At 36.3% G+C, this 22,995-nt stretch overlaps 2 protein-coding genes across 2 annotated transcripts in view; one reads left to right on the forward strand and one right to left on the reverse strand.

Moving 5' to 3' along the window:
• FAM227B (family with sequence similarity 227 member B) overlaps positions 1-22,995 on the reverse strand; it is a 207,325-nt gene that overhangs the window by 73,489 nt on the left and 110,841 nt on the right. The window lies entirely within an intron of this gene.
• FGF7 (fibroblast growth factor 7) overlaps positions 1-22,995 on the forward strand; it is a 73,022-nt gene that overhangs the window by 1,614 nt on the left and 48,413 nt on the right. The gene's annotated exons all lie outside the window — the stretch shown is intronic.

Below are 22,995 nucleotides of genomic sequence, written 5' to 3' on the forward strand. Positions count from 1 at the left end.
CATTTGGATAGTTGAACTATGTTCCTAAAAACTGTTTTAAACGTACCTCCACAGTATACACTACTTTGTAAGTTCTCTTGGAATAGGGCAAATTTATTAATATTATAATTGGAACTGATAACCAAGCTAATTTGAAAATATATTCTCCATGTCCTAAGTTAAAATGCTCATAAGTTAAACAGAATATAAATGACATTATTCACACTGAAATATGATTTATTGTCTACTAGAAAGACTCATTAGGAATGCTAATGAGTATTCAGTAAATGGTCACCAAAAACTACTTACTAGTTTGAGGAACAGAGAATTTATTTTAAAAAAATAATTTGATTTTTTTTGAAAGACTGTTTCTGTGATGTAAAGGTAATCAGTGCTCAAACATGCACTCAGTGACTCGTGCAATTGTGTGCAGTTATAAAACGGAAGGGAGTCAGTGGCATCCTCATTTGTTCATGTCACAATGAACTTGCACTGGACTATTTAATTATTTACCAAGGCACAAGAGAAGAATAGGTTCCTCCTAACATTTTACTTATGTACATCTTCTATGTCACTGTTCTATGTCAGCTTGAGAAAAAGGTAAATGTGAAGGGAGAAATAAAAGTGAGTTGAAAAAGATGTTCATTTCATAACTTTCAACTAGTGAGCCTCACACTTTCCTCAGGAATCAGTTATTCTTTTCATGTGGTAATATCAGGGTTGGAGTTATCATTTAGCACTTATGATTAATAGCCAATTTCAATAGTATTAAAGTTAATGGGGTAAAATATATACCCCAACATATACATTTGAATTTAAAAATTCCTGAGTGAAAATAAATTTTGTTTGTATTACTAGTACTTGAACAATATTATTAGCACATGATCTTACAATACTGTGTTGAAGTCGATTGAAAGGGAATGCATGGGGATGATGTCCAGGACAGCGCCAGGCCTGCCTAGGACATGGTTAAAACTTCTGTTACTTGTTTTAATGAATGGCTTTCAGGCTTCTTAGCTAATACTTTAACTATAATTAATATAGAGGGGTAAGGACATTTAATAGATTGTTAACAGTTATGGTTTATAGTTACTATTATTAATAAAGATGTGTTATTCTTAGGATATTGTTCTGATTATGCTGAAGTTTAGCTAAGGAAATAACTATTTGGGAGAAAGTTTTGTGGTTGGTCACTTTTTTGTGAGCAACAGAATTTGGCTTACAATCACTTCATTTAAGTTATTCAGATTTATCATAGACAGAGTCCAGGTGGATATTATAACACATAATCTAATCCCTGCCTGTGAATGATGTTGGAACAGGTTTTTACTTTTTCTAATTCTCAATTTTTCATCTGTAAGGTGTGGGATATACACAGATGATTTCTCTTTTTTTTAAGATTTTATTTATTTATTTTTAGAGAGGGAAGGGAGGGAGAAAGAGAGAGAGAGAGAGAGAAACATCAATGTGCAGTTGCTGGGGGCCGTGGCCTGCAACCCAGGTATGTGGCTTGACTGGGAACTGAACCTGCGACACTTTGGTTCGCAGCCCACACTTAATCCACTGAGCTATGCCAGCCAGGGCTCAGATGATTTCTAATATATTTTCTAGTCCATAAAGCCTATTTTATTCTAAACCACAGCAATTATGTAACACAAATGTGGAAAATCTAAGTGTTCATCATTGTTACACATGTTGAATGAGATTCAAATGATATCTCAATGATAAGGATGAACTCTCAGAACTAATTTAAAATTGTAGTAATAAGGTTATCAAACCTAAACACTAAAGAATTCTTCTATATGCTGACTAATTTCTCTTGAATGCTTTTTTCAAATAATAAAAAAGTGAAAAATTAGATGTTAATTCAGTAAAAGTGAAAATGTATAATTATGTAGGATTAAAAATATCTATAATTAGAATGCATTTACATATGTCAGTTTTATTTGTGTTCAAATTTCTTAAAACAGAGGCATTTGTAAATATACACCAAATGCTGAAGTTATTTTGTAGTTTGAAATAAACTTATCATGAATCTTGACTAACTAAAAAGCCAATTTGGTAAGCCATTTCTCCTCTAATACTATGCTACAGTAAGAAAGAAAGAAAAAAATAAAGGAAGGAACTAACCTCAGGATATTAATGGGTCTCCAAGGACTGCTTACTTCACCAGTAATAAGCATAGCTCCGCATAAGAATGTAGTTTATAGGTGTTGTTAAGATAGTGGATTGGAGTGAGTAGCGCAGTGGAAAATATGGGTGTTATATTTCTGCTTTCAGAAGGTGTTGGGCTGGGATCGGTGGGTGGAAGGCCTGAAGGAAGAGAGGGGGAATGGTAGGGAGGTGGATATGATAGCTCATGTCTCACATCTTTAGGTAATTTTAAAAATTACTGCCCTGGCCAGGTAGGTCAGTTGGTTAGAGCATTGTCCTTATACACCAAGGTTGCTGGAGTGATCCCTGGTGGGGGCACATACAAGAATCAACCAATCAATGTGTAACTAACGGGACAGCAAAATCGATGTTTCTCTCTCTCTCTGTTCCTTCCTCTCTCTCTCAAAAAAAAAAATCAATCAATAAAAAAATTTAAATAATTATCTAAGCTACCCTGGCTTGTAACAATCTTAGTTCAGTCTTATCTTAATTATAGTGTTGTCTTGTGAAATATTTTAAATTTATATTAGAATTGAATAGCAGAAAAAGCGTGCCAAGGAACCCAACAGAAATAAGACTTGTATTAGTAGACATATGAGCAAGGCCCAACTATGTAAATGTAGGAACCTATGAGAGGCCAAGGGACCACATTTCTGACTCCTCAGGGGAGAAAAGCTGTTACTGGAAAACTGGTCCTGAGATCTCATGCTATTATTACCCAGGAGGCAAGAAAGCCTCTCCTCTCAAATTGTTCTCTTAGGCGGCTTCACAGTTAGCCTACCAATAGGTTTCTAAGTGATAAACCTAGAACCTAACCTGAACTAATAAAAGGGTAATAAAAGCCTACAATATCCCTCAAAAATGAAATACATATCATGTTCTTTGCAGAAAGAGAGTGTTAATAACATCATAAAGGGACTGGCAATGGATGGTCAATACTTCCACTGCTGTTGTCAGAAAGAGTTTTCTCCTCGGAGACAAGGCCAGAGGGTGAATTCAGATAATTGTTGGACCAGGCAAGCCCTCAGCAGACAGAAACAATCACTCCACACCTGACAGAAATAACACTGCTGTTTAAGCTGGGGATGAAGGTGCCGAGTGAGAGGTGGCAGCAGTGCACTGGGCAACCGACAACCGCCCGCCAGTCAGATGTGGAACGGAGAGCTCAGTCTCTGAGTGCTTTCCTTGCTTTTGGCTTCCAATTACTAAAAAGTTTTGCTGTTCCCAGCAATGGTCAATATCAGCCATCCCTTTTAAGGAAAAATTCTTAGTTGTCATAAACCACCAATTAAAAAAAAAGATTATGCCTTACTTGTTATAGTTAAGCATTGTTAAATTCCATAGCAAGAAAAGGGTTAGCCATTCTGAAAACTGGCCAATAATTTGGCAATATTCTCTTTTGGATTGTTAGACTGTGACGGGATATGGCCTAACAATTGGCAAAAGACAAATAAACACAGTGTTGTTGGATTTGACTTTGGCTACAAAATCCTCAGCGACTCAATTGTCAACAATTCTTTGGATAAACTCCTAATCAACAATAATCTCTGCTAGTAGTGACCAAATATACACATCACCTCTACATATGGTAAACTTGCTTATGATCTAAACAGTTCTCAGAAAGTTAACTAAAAGAACAATAATTCACATTGTCAAAATAAAAAAAAATAAGAAAACCAGGATAACCCCACCTTTAAAAAACATAATGAGGAACATATCTATGGAGTTGAACCAGTATCCTAGAATTATTGACAAAAAGGAATCCTGTAGAACTGATGACCTGCATTCCCTTAAGTAAATTATCAAGACTTTAAATTACGGAAGATGGGTAACGTTCTGTGGAGCAGTTCGAAAATATTAGCTATTTTTGAAGTCTAATATTGAAGATTATTTTTCATTCTCTAGGCTTCCTCTTTTCTTGGGCTAATGCAGGTGCCTCACACTTATAAAGTGCTAATAATTTATTGCCATAGGTACATTTCTTATTTATTTTGTAAATTCTCATCTGAACTATCACTTTCTTTTTTGATTTAATCTTTATTATATTTTTTCCATTACCATTTAGTCCCCTTATACCTCCCTCCCATCGGCAATCACCACACAGTCGTCCGTGTCCATGATTCCTTTTTCCTTTTTGCTCTATCCCTCCACCCACTAACCCCAGCCCCCAGGTGTCATCTTGCTCTCCATCTATGAGTCTGTCCCCATTTTCCTTGTTAGTTCAGTTTTGAACTATCACTTTCATTTCTATATCAACCCTGAGCATCTGAACATGTATTTTCCCTTGTTACTCAGCTGTATCACAACACTTCAGCCTGTAGCTTTAGAGCAATCAGAGACTCAAGTAAACTGGAGAGAGTGCAAGAAGCCAGGTTTTAGATATAAGGAAGGGTTTTCTTTTCTAGATTTTTCTATTTATCAGCCTCAGCTAAATATTGTAATCAGCTGGGGAATTTTTTAAAAAATGCTAATGCCAGGTCCCACCCACAATGATTCTTATTAAATTGATTTGGTGTGCAGCCTGGGCATCAGGAATTTTAAAAGCTCGCCACATAATCTTGACGTGTCACCAAAGCTGAGAAGCCACCAGACTACGGGGATCACATTAGATTACCGGGAAAAGCACAGCTCAGTTAAATCAGAACCTTAAAAGGTGGGACGGAACAAAGTATTAATGTTGGTTAAAGCTCTCTGGGGATTTTACTCGGCAGGGAAGGTTGAAATCCACTAATTAATGGGACCAGAGGTTCTAATTCAGCCTGAATCCCTTCAGGTGTCCCAAATATGTTTTGGAACCCTTAGAAGGCTCCAGGGTTAGCTTGCATCCTACAGGGTTTTGAAATGGATTTATCAGGAGTGAATCTCTGAATTATGCATTAAGGAAGTTAGTTCTTCCATTTGACCTCTCTGACAAATCTCCATGGTTTTAGCATTTGGTGAACTGGTCTGGAAATGCGTGTGGTGACAGCCCTAAAGCTGCTGTGTAAGAAGGCTTCTTTGCTGAATGAGTTTGTTGCAGAGATAAGAGGTCCCGTGCCACGTTCTCACAATGACAGGCAGGTCTGAATCTCTGCGGAAACTTTCAAGTGGTGCTGAAGCAGGCTTCAATGTCAGTTACTTGGTGCTTAAATGAGCCATTTATGACCATGAACCCAGATGCTGCCAAATTAAGGTCTCACCTCCTATCATCACCCTAGAGAGTTCAAAGGAAGTGATTGGAAAAGACAACCTCCAGTCTGGAAAACCCAGGGGGGAAGAAACTATAAGCCTGTAGGGTCTATCCAGGTTAGTGAAAAGCATATAAAGCTAGACATTTGTTCTCTCTGTAAGTGTGGGATTAAGGATCCTAGCTTCCTTCCTCTGTATCAGACAATTTTGGGTAACGCAATAACTTCTTTTATATCACTATGAAATATAAGACTTCTGTATTTTAATTGCACATATGGCACATAGAAGAAAAGGCGGGAATTGTGTATGTCCAAGTAATAAATAGAAAAAAAATCCTTAAATGTAATAGGTTTCCATGCAAATTCCTCCTTGTTCTAAACTATATCTGATCTTTCATGAAAAAACCTTTTATTAAGGTATGATTGACATAAAAAAGTTGTACTTATTCAATGTATACAACTTGATGAATTTGGAAATGAGTATATATATGCGAAATCATCAGAATAATTTATGTCATACACATATCCACCACTTCCAAAAGCTTCCTCCTGCCCTTTTAATTTATAATAATAATAATAATTTTGTGATAAGAACACTTAATATAATATTTAGCCTCTTAATAAATATTTAAGTATATAATACAATATTATAAACTATAGCCATTGCACTGTACAGTTGATTTCTTGGACTAGTTCATCTTGCATAACTGACACTTGATAACCTTTGACAGTACCTCCCTGTTTCCTACTCCCCCAGCCCCTAAGGACCACCATTCTACTCTCTGCTTCTATGAGCTTGACTATGTTAGAATCATCCTGTAAGTGATATTCTCTGGCATTTGTCCTTCTGTGTCTGGCTTATTTCACTTAGCATAATGTCCTCCTAGTTCAGATCCAATCTTTCCACATGCAGAATTGGCTGCCAAATGAAGATCCTTTGCCTTTTACATGGTTCTGAAAGCCACATTAAAGAGTCACAAAACATTTAACTTGACTAAAATTCATACCTGCATTTGAGATTCTATCTGACTTAGGTGAAGAAACCATACCACATTCATTAACCAGAAAAATATCATTCTAGTTAGGTAGTTTTGAATGGAATAGTATAGTAGTATATAAAGACAAAGGGACTAGGGCAAGGAAAGAGAGAATTATCCAATATCCACGTTCAGGTAAAACTTGCCTTTTAAATGAACAATACCATTGTTGGAGGGAAAATGGTTGGTGTACATTGGGGAGGACAGCTCTAGAGGGTCTGCACCTGCTCCAGTAGACTTCCCTGCAGAAGAATGTAATCACTTCTACTGGAGTGAACATGAGTACTTGAGAGAGCCATTAGTGAGTGTCCTGCTAAGAATAAATGGGAAGAAAATAGCTGTATGTGAACAGGAGAGAAAAAAGCAAGAGAGGTAAGGAAGAACCTTATATAAAAATTAAAGGTAAACTTTATATAACATTTTTCACAAATTTAATAAAAATTAATTTAGAGTAAATTTAAATACAAAGGATTCTAATAAACTGTATAATAAATAGCCCTTAAAAATAAGGGCAATGGAATACAATAGATTGATAAGATAGTGGAAGGATTTTGGAGAACAAAACAAACAAAAGCAAAATAGTATACAGAGGAGTTGAAATGATAATAAGAGTATTGCAGATGTTACTCAGGGGACTTGAATCTACAAGTTAAATTTGTGCCTAAAACTGTAATACTCTTGCTTATTTATCAGGACAATTCTGAAACTGAGTTTATTTTCATGATGTAAGACCAGAGATGGGCATGTTCAAATATCCTTACATACCATATTATCACATGCCATTAAAAGCTATTATAATACTTTTCACTTATCTGACTATTTGAACTTTAGGTGTACTTGTAGATAATGTTCAGGAAATGATTTGAGATGAAATTCAGAATCAACTCAGCTTGCAGATTTTTCTCAAGGCAGCAAATCCCACACTTTGTTTCATAGAACACTAGTGCCCCTCGAGATATAATGCAGCACAGTTTCTGTGGCCAACCAACTGGGAAATATTAAGTTATATAAAGCTGAATAAGTTCTTCATAGCAGGAATTCTCCAAACCTATACCAAACTAGTATCAATTGCAAAACTCTAGGATAAAACTATATATGGTTTTCCAAATTTACTTGACAAGAGAGCACACACAACCTTCATACCCTCCTCACTCTCACCCCTGACTGGGTAAAACATTTAAATTGTATTACACTGGAAACTGAGAGCTATGGGATCTACCTGTTGTATAGTGAGGAACTAAATCCAAGCTTTCACTCAGTTGTTTGTTCCAAATAAAAAGGTTATGGGATTGTCCTGAACCAATATTTTAAGAATGATGTTGAACTAAAGATTTGTACCAAAGTCAGGAGCCTGATTGTCATTTTGGAGTATTAGAGTAATATTTAGTGTATGGATATTGGGCTGAAATCCAGGGATTTGCCATAGGATTTAAGAGTTTAAAGCTCTTTCTGGGTTCTGAGCAACTTTATGGAGTCATTCTTCTAATCTGAAATGATGCCCAATACCTATTATTTGGGCAACCTAGAAACCAACTAAAAACTAGAAGTGTTTTAGGATTCCAACAGGATTGAAAAATACTTGTCTTATGTATGTAAAAACAACAAATGTTTGTTTTACTTTTCAAAAAAGTAGCTTGAGTAAGAGCTGAAGTTATTTCAACTGTGTCAGTAAAGAACAAGTTTCATTTGCTGGCCAAAAATCTATTTAGAAATTTGAAATTTACCATAACCTGGAGGTAGAATCACAAATTTAATAAATTAATTTTAATATTACTTGAATGGGTCACTTATTTGAGATTTTAAATGGAATTATCTTTCTAGCCACAGACAGCACATCTGCCTTGCCTTGTGGTTATTTGTGTCTGCATTTGGCAATGCCACTAGAATGTCAGTTCTGGAAAGATTAACTAAGATCATGTCTTGCTCTTCCTTCTATGTCCCAATGATGGAAGAAGTAGCGCTTAGCCCAGTGTAAGAGCTGAAAGAAGGAAGAAGGATTGGCACTCACTAGATATATTTCTCCCTTAAGCTTTTACACATCTAAAACTATAAGTGAGAAAAATGATTGCTAAATTATCATGAAAGTTTGATGTGGACAAGAATTAAAAGCCTGCCCTGACTGGTGTGGCTCATGGTTTGGGCATTCCTCTGCAGGCTACAAGGTTCTGGTTCAGTTCCTGGTCGGGTTGGGGACATGGAAGAGGTAGCTCCTATACATCAACACTTCTCTCCCTCTCTTTCTCCCTCCCTTCCCCTCCCTCTAAAAATAAGTCAAATCTTTAAAAAAGAATTAAAAGCCTTGCTGAAACAGAAGTATACTTCTCTTGTCTCTTATTCTCTATCATAAAAGATGTCTTGGCTTCTAAAACCTATTTGACTTAGTGTTTTCTAGGTTGTTTCAAGGCACTAGTGGATGACTTTTACTGTAGATGCCAGTGATCTAAGCAGATATAGTCACCACTGGTGATAGGAAGGTGATTGATTGGTGGGACGTGGTGAGGACAAATCCTGGAAATGCCATGGCCCTCCTCAACTCTCATTCTTATTCTCATTTGACTGTCAACTGATCCCTTTACATCAAAAACTGTATTCATACATGTATAAAGGACCCATGGACAAAGCCAAAGTTGGGTAGGATGGAGGGTGGGAGGTGGGGGCGAGTGGGGCAGGGGGGATTGGTGGGGGGAAATGGAGACAACTGTACTTGAACAACAATGAAAAAACTAAAGACTTAAAAAAACTATATTCAGAAAAAAACAATAATTCTCAGTTGATATTGGCTTGAAGAATATCTGCATTAAAAGAGACTGAAAAAGTCTTTTAGAGTTAAATGAGCTAAATGGTAAAAAGAAGCAATGGGCTGATAAATTTTGGGTAGGGATCTGCCTAGTTATTAGCAGCACTTAGAAGATTGATCCTGGACTTGGTGCATAATGTTGAAGGGAGAAGAGGACATGTGAGCGAGAGAGAGCTGGAGAGAAGTGGCAAGTTGTTGAATACACAATCAATTTGTTTTAGTGCTGGTAGCCTGACCTTCAGAGAGTCTCTTGGTGTCTAACCATGCCTCTAACTGGACTTCTGGCCACAGGCCTGGTTAGTCTGGTTAGTACAGAGGCAGTAATCATGGGGAGTTCACTTGCATTCAGTGAAGAGTTTCTCTCTGCTTGCTTGAATAATGAAGATATCATGTAAGACTCTGAAAGGCTGGTGACTTATTTTTTCAGTCTTTTATTAATTTAATAAATAGTCATAGATAGTGCCTTATGCCAGACTGATGCCTCAGGAGTAAGTAGTAACTCATAGTCCATGTTTTTAGGGAAGTAACCATTTAGGTGCGGGTGGAGGGTGAACTACTAGTCAGAAAGAATGTCTAGAGCGCATTGGGGGTTGCCATGAGGAGGGCAGCATGCAACTCTTTTCTGGAAAAAAATGACCTTAAGATTGATCAGGATGAAAGACAGAACAAATGTATTACCTTCAGCTTTCATATGTTTTGTAGATGGTTGTAATAGGAGACTACTGCAAGGCTGGGAAATGGAAAGTGACTTAATGTCTTTCTAGGTGTCAATGTTAAGTCCACTAAGGTCAAATCTTTTTTTTTTCCTGTTACAAATATGAGAAAAACAGTGGACCTTTCTTAACTTTCAGACTTCTTCTGATTGCCTTGTTTACTAAAAATGGCTATTTCCTTTAAAGGGTAACTTTTTTGATAGCATAGCTTAAATTGAAATGATACATTAAATTAGAATAATATTGCTTTTCTGGATAACTGCATATTTTTTATCATGCCTTTTAAATCTGATCATAATTGTAATCTGTTTAACTGTTCACAAACACTCATTGTAAAACCTACATTATCCTTATGGAGGAATTTTCCTCCCCCGTAATACTTTCCAAGAAGTAAGAGAAACAATGGCTTTGAGGCACATGTTTCACATTTAAAGACACAATTATGGAGGTTACCGGCCACATTCTTTAAGACAAGACAACTTTTCCCATGGTTAAAGTTGGACCACCTGTTTCAGCCATGGAACCAGGACACTCGGCAGTCATGGTGTGGTTTTGCCTCCTCTAAATCGTGACAGGCAACAAGCTGAGAAGTTTTCCCACTTCGATAAATCCAACAGATATTTCTCTGTGTCTGAGGAATTGTGCCCAGCTCTCCTTTTGCACAAATAATGCATTATGAAATAATGTTGGATGTTTAATAGACATATAAAAGTGCTATACACTTTGAAAGGATTCTAGCCAAATTTGGTCTTCAAATTTTCTAACTGGCTTGAAGTTGATTAGATATTGAGTAATAGTTCATTCCCAAAGAAGGCCAGTATAAATCCATGTATCATGGTGTTAAGTTGTACTTGAACCCAAAATTTATTTTAAAGTATTATTTAATAGTTTATTAGGTATTCACATTAATATTACTATTAAAATCACTGCAGTGTGTAGAACTAAATTCTGTTTTTGTCATAGAACTTCTAATTTAGTTTATGTAAAATTGCACAATGTACAACTGGGAACATTTATATCAAGTGACTGAACATAAGTAGATAACTAAATAGATGTTAATTCTTTAAAAATACATATGCCTATATTGACACTGGTGCAACTGGACACTTCATTACATTCTAACTGTTTCTCAAAATACGTCTTTGCTGGGAGCCTGCAGTCACCATTGCTCCACTTCACAGAAGGAAAGAAAAGACCCTCAGGAAATTGGCCAACCTGCTAAGTTTGCTAGTGTACAAGTTCTAGTTTTAAAATTATACAGAGGCCTGTTCTGCTTCTTATTTAGGCATTATACATTTTAATTAAGAAAGACTGGTGTTAAAAATTAGCTGGTGATTGAAATAATCATATCAAAAAAGTCTGTGTGAAATGATTGACTGTTTTCTGGAAATATCTGGGTGGTTAGTTAACTTATAAAACTAGACACTGAATAGTAGGCCTGATGAAATCACTGTGTGATTAACACGGTTATATGCTAAAGAGTAAGAAGTTCATGTTCAGAATGCTGCTTTAAACTTCCCAGTTTCCTTACAGCCAACACAAGTTACTAAGAGACTTTGAAGGGGAAGAAGTGAGGCATTTTTAAGTAATTCTTTCCCCCGCAACAAAAAGGCCATTAATATTAGAATAATAAGAACAATTACTCCAAGAGGTAAACAACTTGAGAGATTACTATAGGTCTGGCACTGTGAACACTTTACATATATTACGTAACTTATAATCTTCACAGAGCACTAAGGTTGCAGAGTTATCCTCGTTTTGAGATGCGGCAACTTTGGCTCATAGAATTAAGTACCTTGCTCTAGGTTCCATAGCTAGTAACTGTCAGAGTTGGGATGTGAATCCAAGAGGGTTTAACTCCAAAGCACAGTTTTAGTTATCACTACATGCCACTGGTATTATTAAAATATCACATGTTAATTTGCACCATGCAGTGGAATTATTTGCATGTGAAGAACTGTAAACAGCTGAAATTTTCTTCTCTGTAATAAGACCTAGTGAGTACTTGGCATTATCTTCTCAGCATTAAATAAAAACGTTACTCCAACTTCCCTTGTACACAACATCTCCATCTGTCTTCCTTTGAGTTGGCATAGAGACTTTCAGTTTATTTTGCTTACAAATTGCTAAAGATGCTGCAAAATTTAATTTGGTTGTATTTTAAACACATTTCTGATATTTATTAAAATATTTATACTTTTGTTCATTAGTAAGTGTCCTCAATTATTATAGAATATATACATATATACAATTAAATTTTAGAGAATAAGTAAGTTAATTTTAGGAGTATAGCCAAATAGTTTCCCTCTCCAAGGGCCACTAAATCCAACTAGAACAAACACAAAAACAAATAAGAGAAACAGAAGAGAGTTTGTTCTAACAGGCACTTCTGAAGGATAGGTTGAAAAAAACAGTATACTGGCACACTGGTTCTTTCTTTTGTCCATGATTATTATGTTCTCAATTTATTTCTAATCTTCTTAGGGCTTAGCCAAATTTTAAAAAGTGACAAAAGAAAGGGAATAAAAATGATGAGTTAGTGCAAAGACAGAATATCTGGGTAAATCATATATCTCTATTTCTCAGGTTTTTTTCACAGAACTAAACATATGCATTATTTGCAACCTGACTGGCCTTAGTTTCTTTCCATATCTTAAAAACATCTTAGAATGTTTGTATTATGAAAGTTGCAGTGGCTCTTTCCAGAAACTAGAATACTATTTATTGTAATACTGATTGAGCACATGTTTGCTATGTACTGTGGATATGTCGATAAATATGGTAAAGACCCACTATTTGGAAAATTTCAGCCTACTTGGAAGGCTAACACCAAAGACTCAATTTTAGTACAATGATAAGCTCAGAAGTTAGGGGACCATAGTGAAGGACTGATCACAGAACCAGTGAGAGACTGAGCAAGAATCTTCAAGGAAGTTATATTTGGACTATATGAGAGCTAGTGGGAGTGAGCCTGCCCAGCTAGAAGAGCTTAGGGAATGGGGCAGATAGTAAGAATTGAGGGCACTTTTTCCTGGAGTATTCTGGATAACCTGAGTGGTGTGTTGGTAAGTATGTATGAGAATTAGTATTTCAGGATTATCAAGTTCAAGGTAGAAGTTAGGGAGAGATGAGCCTGCAGTAAAGTCTCATTTCTGGGAAAGTTGTTTTCCACTTTAGGGAACATGCACTTTATCCCACAGGTAATAAGAAGCTATTGAAGAAGAATGCAGAAGCAATAACTAATCAAAAACAGTTATTTATATTATTTACAATTTTGTGAACTTGATGGTTTATATCTTCTAATAACCCAAACACTTAATTTATTAAAAGTTTAACCCCTTTTCTTACCAAAGTTTCTTATCAGAACTACCCAAAAGTAGTAAAATTAGCTCACATTAATTAATATCCATTACTTTACTCTAGTCATTCTTTGTATAGGGGTTTCTGAATGGTCTGAATTGTCAATTAAAGATGAGAAAAGGCAGAAAAAGTAGGCTTAAACAATTCATGTATGATTTATTAGTCTTAGTTTATCATACTAGTTGTACTTTTAGTATAAATATTAATATATATTATTTATCCCTTAGGACTAGACTGAACTGATAAGAAAGTGAGAGGTAGCATGGGGACATGGAAATAACACTGTATTTAGTATTAGGAAACCTTGGTTTTAATGCTTTTTTTTCTTTTTCTTTTTTTTTAAGATTTTATTTATTTATTTTTAGAGAGGGTAGGGAGGGAGATAGAGGGAGAGAGAGAGAGAGAGAGAGAGAGAGAGAAACATCAATGTGCGGTTGCTGGGGGCCATGGCCTGCAACCCAGGCATGTACCCTGACTGGGAATTGAACCTGCAACACTTTGGTCCGCAGCCCATGCTCAATCCATTGAGCTATGCCAGCCAGGGCTTAATGCTTTTTTTTTTTCAACATTTAATTGAATGACCTTGGGCAGGTACTTAACTATTCTGGGCCTCATTTAAAAAATAAAATAAAATAAAAGAGGTTAGAGCAGATTGCTTCAATAGATTTCAATTGTAAAATGTTACCAATAGTACTAAGTAGCTGAGAGAGTGGGGTGGGGGGGATGAATATGTGTATTAACTATCTATTGGTCATAACAAATTACCCTAAATTTAGCAGCTTAAAACAACATACACTATCTCAGAGTGTCAGTGGGTCAGGAATCTGGGAGCAGCTGAGCTGAGTGGTTTTAGCTCAGGATCTCTCATAAGGTTTCAGTCGAGCTGTTAGCCAGGGCTGCAGTCTTTTTTAAAAAAGATTTTATTTATTTATTTTTAGAGAGAGGGAAAGGGAAGGAGAAAAAGCAGGGGAAAACATTGATGTGTAAGAGAAACACAGATTGGCTAACTGGTGAGTTTCCACTTTGTGGGACAACACCCAGCCAGCGGAGCTACATCAGCCAGGGCCAGGGCTGCAGTCTTCACAAGACTTGACTGAGGCTGAAGGACCTGCTTCCAGCCTCTCTCACATGGCAGTGGGCAGGCCTCAGTTCCTAACAGGCTGGTGGCCAGAGACTTCCTCTTTACCATGCAGGGCTCTCCATAGGCTTCTTGGTGTCCTCTTGACATGATAAGTGGCCTCCCCCAGACTGAGCATGAGAGAGAGGAGGAGAGAGGGAGCAAGGTGAAAACTGCAGGATAATACACCATCACTTCTGCCTTATTTTACTGGTCACACACACCAACCCTAGTAAAATGTGGGAGGGAACTTCACAAGGGTGTGTGTGCTAAGTGGTGGGGGTCATTAGAGGCCTAACCAAATGCTGGCTACCTACTGCACATGGTTTCTGCATCTGAAGAATGCCTAGTCAAGTTGGGAATTAAAATATACACAAACATTAAGTTAAAGCAACAATAGAGGAGGGGCAGAGCAACAAGTTTGTGAAATTAGCCCTAGGAATAGAGAGCCTTCCTTACAGAAGCTGCAAATTTGTCTTAAGTTCTCCTTAGGAAGCATGTTGCTCTCTTCTGTTACTGTAAACTTAGAGAAGAAGACTTCTAGTGTGTGTTAATAACCCACTTTGTAGCATTGAGAAAGCAACTAGACTGTTTGCTTGAAAGCACGCTATTGGTTGTATGAGACAAAGCCAACTGCATTTGGGAGATAGAGGGCTGGAAGGATCCCTTGAGATCTAGTCCAGAGATCTCGACATGCAGTTTGCATTTGGCCCTCAAGAAACTTGGTAAGGAAAAATTGTACACAAAATATTCGGAAGTAGATTCAAAGCCCTCATCAGATTTTCCAAAGTACTTGTGTTTCCAAATATATATATGAAGCACTGATCTAGCCATCATGCTCATTTTACTTATGAAAGGACCGGAGACACAAGAAGTAAGATAACTTTTCAGAATGTCATGAATTAGAGTCAGTGTTTGTTGGGACTGGAATTGAAGTTTTCTGGTTTTTAGTTCAGAATTGTTTTAGTTATATCCACTGTATATGCAAAATACATCGTGGTTTGTAAAAGCAAAGCTTAGCTGATTTTTCTGTATTTATACACTCTATTACTGGGATCATTTTCCATTTTGCCCCCACCCAGGAGATAAAAGTAGGCATGTTTTGTTTTTACAAGTAAAAGAGTCATCAGAGAGGAAAAGATATTGCTACAAAGTGTTTATAATGCAAAAACCCAGTGTTTATATATTAGGAAAAAGAAACCAGCAAATAGATGATCATTGGTCATCTATAATATACACCAAAATACTGATCCACGTATTCATTCATTCATTCGACAAACATTTTTAAGCACTTCATACATGCCAGGAACTGTGCTAGTACTTGGGGATGCAACACAGTAGGGCTCAGGACAGAAACTATTTCTGCCCTCACAGTTTTTAGCACTCCTTCCCTATCTGCTATTTTGAGTCTCTTTTTCCTAACAAACCTGTGGAGTGGTGTGGGCAGCACATAACTGGTGGCTGCAAAGAAGAGTAGAGATACAGGTGTCAGGTAGAAGCCCAAAGAGGGTACCATTTGAAAAAGAAGAAAAACAAATGGTGGTGTATTTGAACTGCTTGGTATAAATAGCAAAAAATTGTAACTGAGTTTTTTCTGTTGAATGCTTAAGTAACTATGCTAGTGGGTTAAACAATTATAAAGGACAATGAATAAGGTAATTAATGAGTAACTACTGTATGCAAAGCATTAAACTAATAGCTGAGGTGGGGGCTGAAGGGTAAAGAAAGGGGAGGTGGTGACAACGAAGTTGGAGAAGAGTTGATATAATAAATGTAAAGAAGAACAACACTTTAAACTCCTGGTCCTAAAATCCACAAGAATATCAAAGTGTCATGTACAATAGATTCCCCCATCTAATCTTACATAAATTAATGAACTTTTCACTTACTGGAATAAAGATACTATTTTTAATTTTCTTATACCTTAAAATTATAGTATATTTCTAAATACCAATGTTCTGTTAATTTATCTTTTTTACTACTTAAAAAATAAAGATGCATATTCCACCTAGGATTAGACTGACAACAATTTCACTGGACAAGACTTTTGTTAGAAATGGGAACACTTTTAAAGTTAAGAGCTCCTAATCATGGAAAGCTTTAAATGTCACATGCAGTTAAAAGACAACTTGATCTAGTTAATCAGGATTAAAATTAAGAATGTAATTGGATTCCAAGGTGATACATATATTCATTCAAATTAGTGTTTCAGGTTTCTTATGTTCACTGCAGCATCATTTACAAAAGCCAGTATCTGGAAACAGTCCAAGTGCCCATCAGGAGATGTGTGGATAAAAAAGCTGTGGTACAATGTAATCCTACTTGGCCATAAAAAGGGAAATCTTACTATTTGAGATAGTGTGGATCGATATGGAGATTATTATGCTAAGTGAAATAAGCCAATCAGAAAAAGACAAATAGCACATAAACAAAATAAACTGAGGAACAAAACAGAAACAGAGGCATGGACACATAGAAGAGACTGACAGCTGTCAGAGGGAAGGGGAGTCGGGGGACTGGATAAAAGAAGGTAAAGGGATTAGCAAAAATATATATAAATATAATACACAGACACAGACAATAGTGTGGTGATAGCCAGAGGGATTGGGGGTAGGGGTAGGTGAAGGTGGGCAAAGGGGGAATAAATCTGGACACAAAGAGACTTTGTTTTGGGTGATGGGCACACGATGCAGTGTGCAGATGGTGTTTTGTTGAACTGGACACTTGAAACCTGTATGAATTTGTGAACCTATGTCACCCCAATAAATTCAATAAAAATGCACAAGGTAACACTGTATAAATAAAGTCTATGAAGATAAGTAAGATACTTTTGCCTTTAATGTACTTCTATAGGAAATAATTTGGCCAGTTCTGAAAGTTATGAATAAGTTTCATATGGATAAGGGAGAGATCAGGAAAATGAAAGCAAAAGAAGTGAAGGGGACAGAGTATAAAGTTTCCTGGAAAAAGTGCATGTGCGCAAAAGGAGATTCATTGGAGGATTTTGATAGACGTGGAGAGCTTTCCAAGTAGAGAACTAAGTGTGCGAAAAGGCATGGATGCAGTAGGGCAATTGTGAAGAACAGTGAGTCCTGCCCTGGCTGGCGGTGCAAGAAGGGTGGTTACACGGAGCTGGTGGACAGACAACATGCTTCACAATGTATTTTTAACTTCATATAATGAAAAGAGAAGATAGGAGAGCAAAAAGGGGGTGAAATAGGGGAGACAGAGGAAGGATGTGAGGAATAGTGAAATATACAAGCAGGGGAAGAAGTAGAGAGAGTGAATACTGAAGAGAGAGAAAAGAAATACACAGATACATCAAGAAAGCAGGAGAGAGGACAGGCAGAGATGCTCTGGCAGTTCTGAAGTCCACAGAGATTTTGACAGGTATAAGCAGTGTAACCACCAGAGTTAGAAAGTGTGTGGGATTCATCTTCTTGAATAAGTGAACTGTGATTTAACTAATATATGCTACCTTAATCACAAAATGAAAAATCATGCTGAAGGTCAGATATGCAGGCCTGTGGTTTCCTCCTCTGATAAAAGGCTTTCACAAATGCATTTCTGTAATAATTCATGGGGACAACCCACTGTGCCCATGGTATGAAACTGTAAATTATCTCACACTGTACTGTTATTTCTTCTGACAAATGTAAGAACTCAAGAATATTAACTGAGAAGTTCCTTTTGTACATAGTTGGCAAAGTGCTACCTAATTACTGTGAGCTTTGCTTAGAGGGTAAATACATTCCAAGTTTCTGTAAAGTTAAGAAGCCAAGATCAAAAGGTAGGTTATTAGATATCCAGAGGTGCACTAATAAACAAAAAAGCAACCTATTGAATGGGAGAATATATTCGCAAAGGATATATCTCTAAGGGGTTACTATCTAAAGTATATAAAGAACCCATACAACTCAACATCAAAAACACAATTTGTTTAAAAAATGGGCAGAGCACATGTATAGACATTTCTCCAAAGAGGACATACAGATGGCCAAATGACATGAAAAAATGCTCAATGTCACTAATCATCAGAGAAATGCAAATTAAAATTACAATGAGATACCATCTCACTCTTGTCAGAATGGCTATCATCAATAAATCAACAAGCAGCAAGTGTTGGCAAGACTGTGGATAAAAGGGAACACTGTGTATTGTTGGTGGGATTGTAACTTGGTGCACCTCCAAAACAATATGGAGATTCCTCAAAAAGTTAAAAATGGAACAACCATGTAACCCAGGAATTCCACTTCTGGGTATTTATCTGAAGAAATCCAAAACACTAACTGGAAAAGATATATGCACCCCTATAATTGCAGCATTAGATACAATAGCCAAGATATGGAAGCAGCCTATGTCATCCACAGATGAATGGATAAAGAAGTGATACATATATACAGTGGAATATTACTCAGCTATAAAAAGAATGAAGTCTTGCCATTTGGGACAGCATGGATGGGCCTAGATGGTATTATGCTAAGTGAAATTAGTTGGACAGAGAAAGATAAATACCATGATTTCACTTATATGTGGAATCTGAAAAAGAAAATAAATGATGAAGAAAATGGAAACAAATTTATAGGTACAAAGAACCCATTGATGGCACCAGATGGGAGGTGGTTGGGGGATGGGTGAAAAGGTGAAAGAAATTAAGAAGCACAAACTTCCAGTTACAAAATAGTCATGGGGATGTAAGGCACAGCATAGGAAATATAGTCAATATTACTGTATTAACTATGTATGTTGCCAGGTGGGTACTAGACTTACCGGTGTGAAAACTTCATAAGGCACATAAGTGTCTAATCATTGTTTTGTACACATAAAACTAATATAATATTATATGTCAACTGTAATTGAAAAATAAATTTTAAAAAAAGGTCAACATGAATATGTGGGAAGTAGCAAAGAAATCATATGCTAAAACATGAGTTCAATCTTTACATTAACAAATTTTGGTTTTGGGGATTCACATTCAAAATATTTTGAAATATAATTTTATCCACTATAGTAATTAGTACTTATAAATAATAGAGAAATTTCATGAGATAGTCTATGATTAAAATCCAATGAATAAAGCACAACTTCTCAAAAACTCATATCCTACTATATTTTTGAATTTGAACTCTGTGACATTTGTCTGCAGAAAGAGTTAATTACTTTAAATAATTTTCTAAATTGTAGTAAAAGCACCCAATCATGTCCAATTTTACATATATAAAATATGTGTAGTTGCAGCCTCTTTGTAGTATTAAAACAAGAAAAAAGGAAATGTGTTAAGTATGCAAACAAAAGAAATACCTACTGTTAAATAAATCCCCTGCTCCCCCACTCATAGTTCATAAGTAAAATACCAACCAGTAGGAAAAACTGTACAAGTTGAAACAAATTACATCTGTTTTCCTGGAGTGCATGCAAACAAAATATATGATATTATACCATAGAAGAGAATTATCTTCAGATACTCACGTTTCTAGATTTTGTTATGTTAACGTTACCATCAAAAATATTTTTCTCATCTTATAAACTGGAAGGTACATAAAAATGCTTATAGAATTCAAACAAAGGCAACAGTGAGTTGGTCCAACTGGCTCAGTTTCACAGCCTGCTGAGGAGAATGAGTGGCCTCATGGTCATCTTCAAGGTTAGATCAGCGTCTCAGAGTCACCTAATTGTCTTTGATGACCTAGTAAGGTTAGTTCTGCATGTATTGAAAATATATTTACAGTAAGCTTTGCATTTAATGCAATCTTTCTTGACTGCTATCTTTGTTTTGTACTTGGGGCAACAAATTCTTCATATTTACTACTCAATATATAAACTAGTACTAAGAAAAAGTGCTGTAATTTCTACCCCTGACTTAAATTCTGGCCAGTTCTTTAAAATACACTGGCCATTGGACATTACTGATGTATTTACACAGAAATGTTGTAGCCAAATTTATATATTTCTTTGAAATTAATATGTTAAAAACAGGATTTAATATATGGTACATTAGCATTTTGTATGTGATCTATATACAATTTAATGGAAAATACGTGTTTTTTAAAGATTTTATTTATTTCTAGAGGGAGGAAAAGGTAGGGAATAAGAGAGGGAGATAATGCCTTTTGATTGCCTCTTGGAGGCAGTCTGACTGGGAACCTGGCCCACAACCCAGGAACATGTTCTGACAGGGAATCAAACTGTTGCCCTTTCTGTTCACAAGCTGGTGTTCAATCCACTCGGCCACACCAGCCAGGGCAGAATATACACACATTTTTACTTGTAAGTAAGTAAATCTTGGAGGGAAATGCAAAGTTTATTTTAAAAATAAATGGCCATCATCAGTGGTATATTTGCTTGGAGTATATTTTGGTAGTGGTGATACATTTACATGAATTGATAGATTTTCAAACCATCACATTCATTTTTGAGGAAGCTATTTTAGATAAACTTGCAGTCTGCTCATGAAAAATTGTTGGTGCAAAAGAAAATTTTTATGCAGAATGGCTTTGTCCTCATTATTATTGTCTCAAAACCAATATATCTCACTTATCACCCACATCATGGAGGAAACATAACATCAAAGATTCAAAGAACTAGAGTAAACTGAATAAGCAGTGGTTTGCTTTTTGCTTTTTATGCAGATTAATATCTAAAGCAAAGGTAGAAGCCTCAAGGTCTTGTACTTTAGGGATCTAGTTTTTGTTTTTGCAACCGGAGAAGACTTCCCCACTCACAGGCTGCTCCAGCTACCCTATCGGTTTGAATGCTTTTAATTATATTAATGCTGAACAGCAGATAAAGAACTGTAACCAGTAACTAACAAACTATGTGATGTTCAAAGAGAATAAATATGAAGCAACTCATTATGCTCCTGCTCATAGCTATAGGGCTGGAGCGCCAGATGAATGCAGATTATCTCCAGCGCTCTCATACATTACTGAACCTTTTTCTTTTCAGCCTTCTCCCTGTCACCTCACTGTTGCTGTTCCCGCAACTCTTGTGCATCTCCCTACATCTCCCTTCTCCTCTTCCTTCCTACTTCCATTTCCTCCCTCTTCTTTCTTTCCTCTCTCCTTTCTTCATGTCCAACCATTTTAGCAAATTTTCTCCATTTCTTTGCTTTACCTAACCACAGTAGAGAACTGAAGTACATACCAAATGTCCATTAAGGTAATTGAGTAAATTTTTTGTACTTGGAATTTAAACAGTTAAACTATTTTACCACAAAAAAACATTACTTATAACTTTATTAGAATGAACAGGAAAAATGATTAAAAATAGATTATAACAGTGCTATATTCAAATAATTTTTATCTTTTTAGTGTTGCAAATATTCTTCGATGAGCATATACTAATTTTTTGATGAACATGAATATATATGTATATATTTATGTGTATACATATAATCATAATAAATTATGTTGCTTTTTATTCATATAGCTCTCATTTTCCTCTTTTAGTCACACTGTGATAGGACAAGAAAGACCTTCTCAACCTGCAGCAGTCTAAGAAGTCCAAGACATATAACTATAAACCTTTTCTTGAAACTGTCCAAGAATGGAACTACTTGCAATCCATTCCCATATTACATCACACCAACAGTTGGAACACCTTCTCATATTTAGGGAAATTACTCCTGCTTTAATTAAAGCTTTTTCATCATGTTTCTCTTTTTCTGCACATGAATAATAGATTGACATGATTAATAAAATACTTCCATATACCTAGAGAAATAATACATCTCTTTTTAGTCCACAGTCATCTCTTGATGATTGCATCTAATCTCATGGCCAACGACCACCAAATTTATGTCTCTAGGCTCAATTTCTCCCTTAAACCCAAGACTCATAAATTCATTTCTACCTGTATGGTCCTTAGGCATCTTAAGCTTAACATGCCCAAAACAGAAGTCAGAATTTTTCTCTCAATGCTCCTTGAAAATGGTAATGATATACCAGTCTTCCAGTTAATTGGACCTCAAACTGTGGAATCATCCTTAACTCATCTCTTTCTTTCATACTCTATATTCAGTTTGTTAAGAAATCATATCGTAACATCTCTACAATACACCCCCACCATCTCCACTGTTGCCACCTTAGTCCAAGTACTATCATCTGTCGCCTGGATCACTGCAATAGCCTTCCACCTGGTCTCTACTTCCACCCTTGCAATCCATAGTCTGTTTGTAATACAGAATTAGAGTGAATCTTTCAAAATATAAATCAGATCATGTCACTTCCTACTTAAGCCCCTCCAATGCCTTCCCAATTTACTCAGAATAAAATCTGAAAATTTTACAATGAACTACAAAGCCACAGAAGATCTGCACCCCTCACCACCAACTCTCAACACCAATAACTCCCTTCTCATGTTGCTCCATTCACACTGGCCTCCTTGCTGCTCCTAGGACAAGGTCAGGCAAACTCTTGCACCATTTGCACTCTCTGTTTCTCAGCCTAAAATATTTACTTTGCTGGATACCTGGGTGACTTACTTCCTCACTTATTTCTAGTCTTTACTGAAATCTCATCTTTTCACTGATATCTTCCCTATCCATTCTTCATACAACATATGAAGTATGGAAGTATGAAGTGTTGGGGACATGTGTATCCCCAACATACATACTTCCTATTGTCTCTCTTCCTTTCTTTTTCCCCTTAGCATTTATCACTCTTTAACATAT

This window comes from Phyllostomus discolor, chromosome 1 (genome assembly GCF_004126475.2).
Source record: "Phyllostomus discolor isolate MPI-MPIP mPhyDis1 chromosome 1, mPhyDis1.pri.v3, whole genome shotgun sequence".
NCBI classification, from domain to species: domain Eukaryota; kingdom Metazoa; phylum Chordata; class Mammalia; order Chiroptera; family Phyllostomidae; genus Phyllostomus; species Phyllostomus discolor.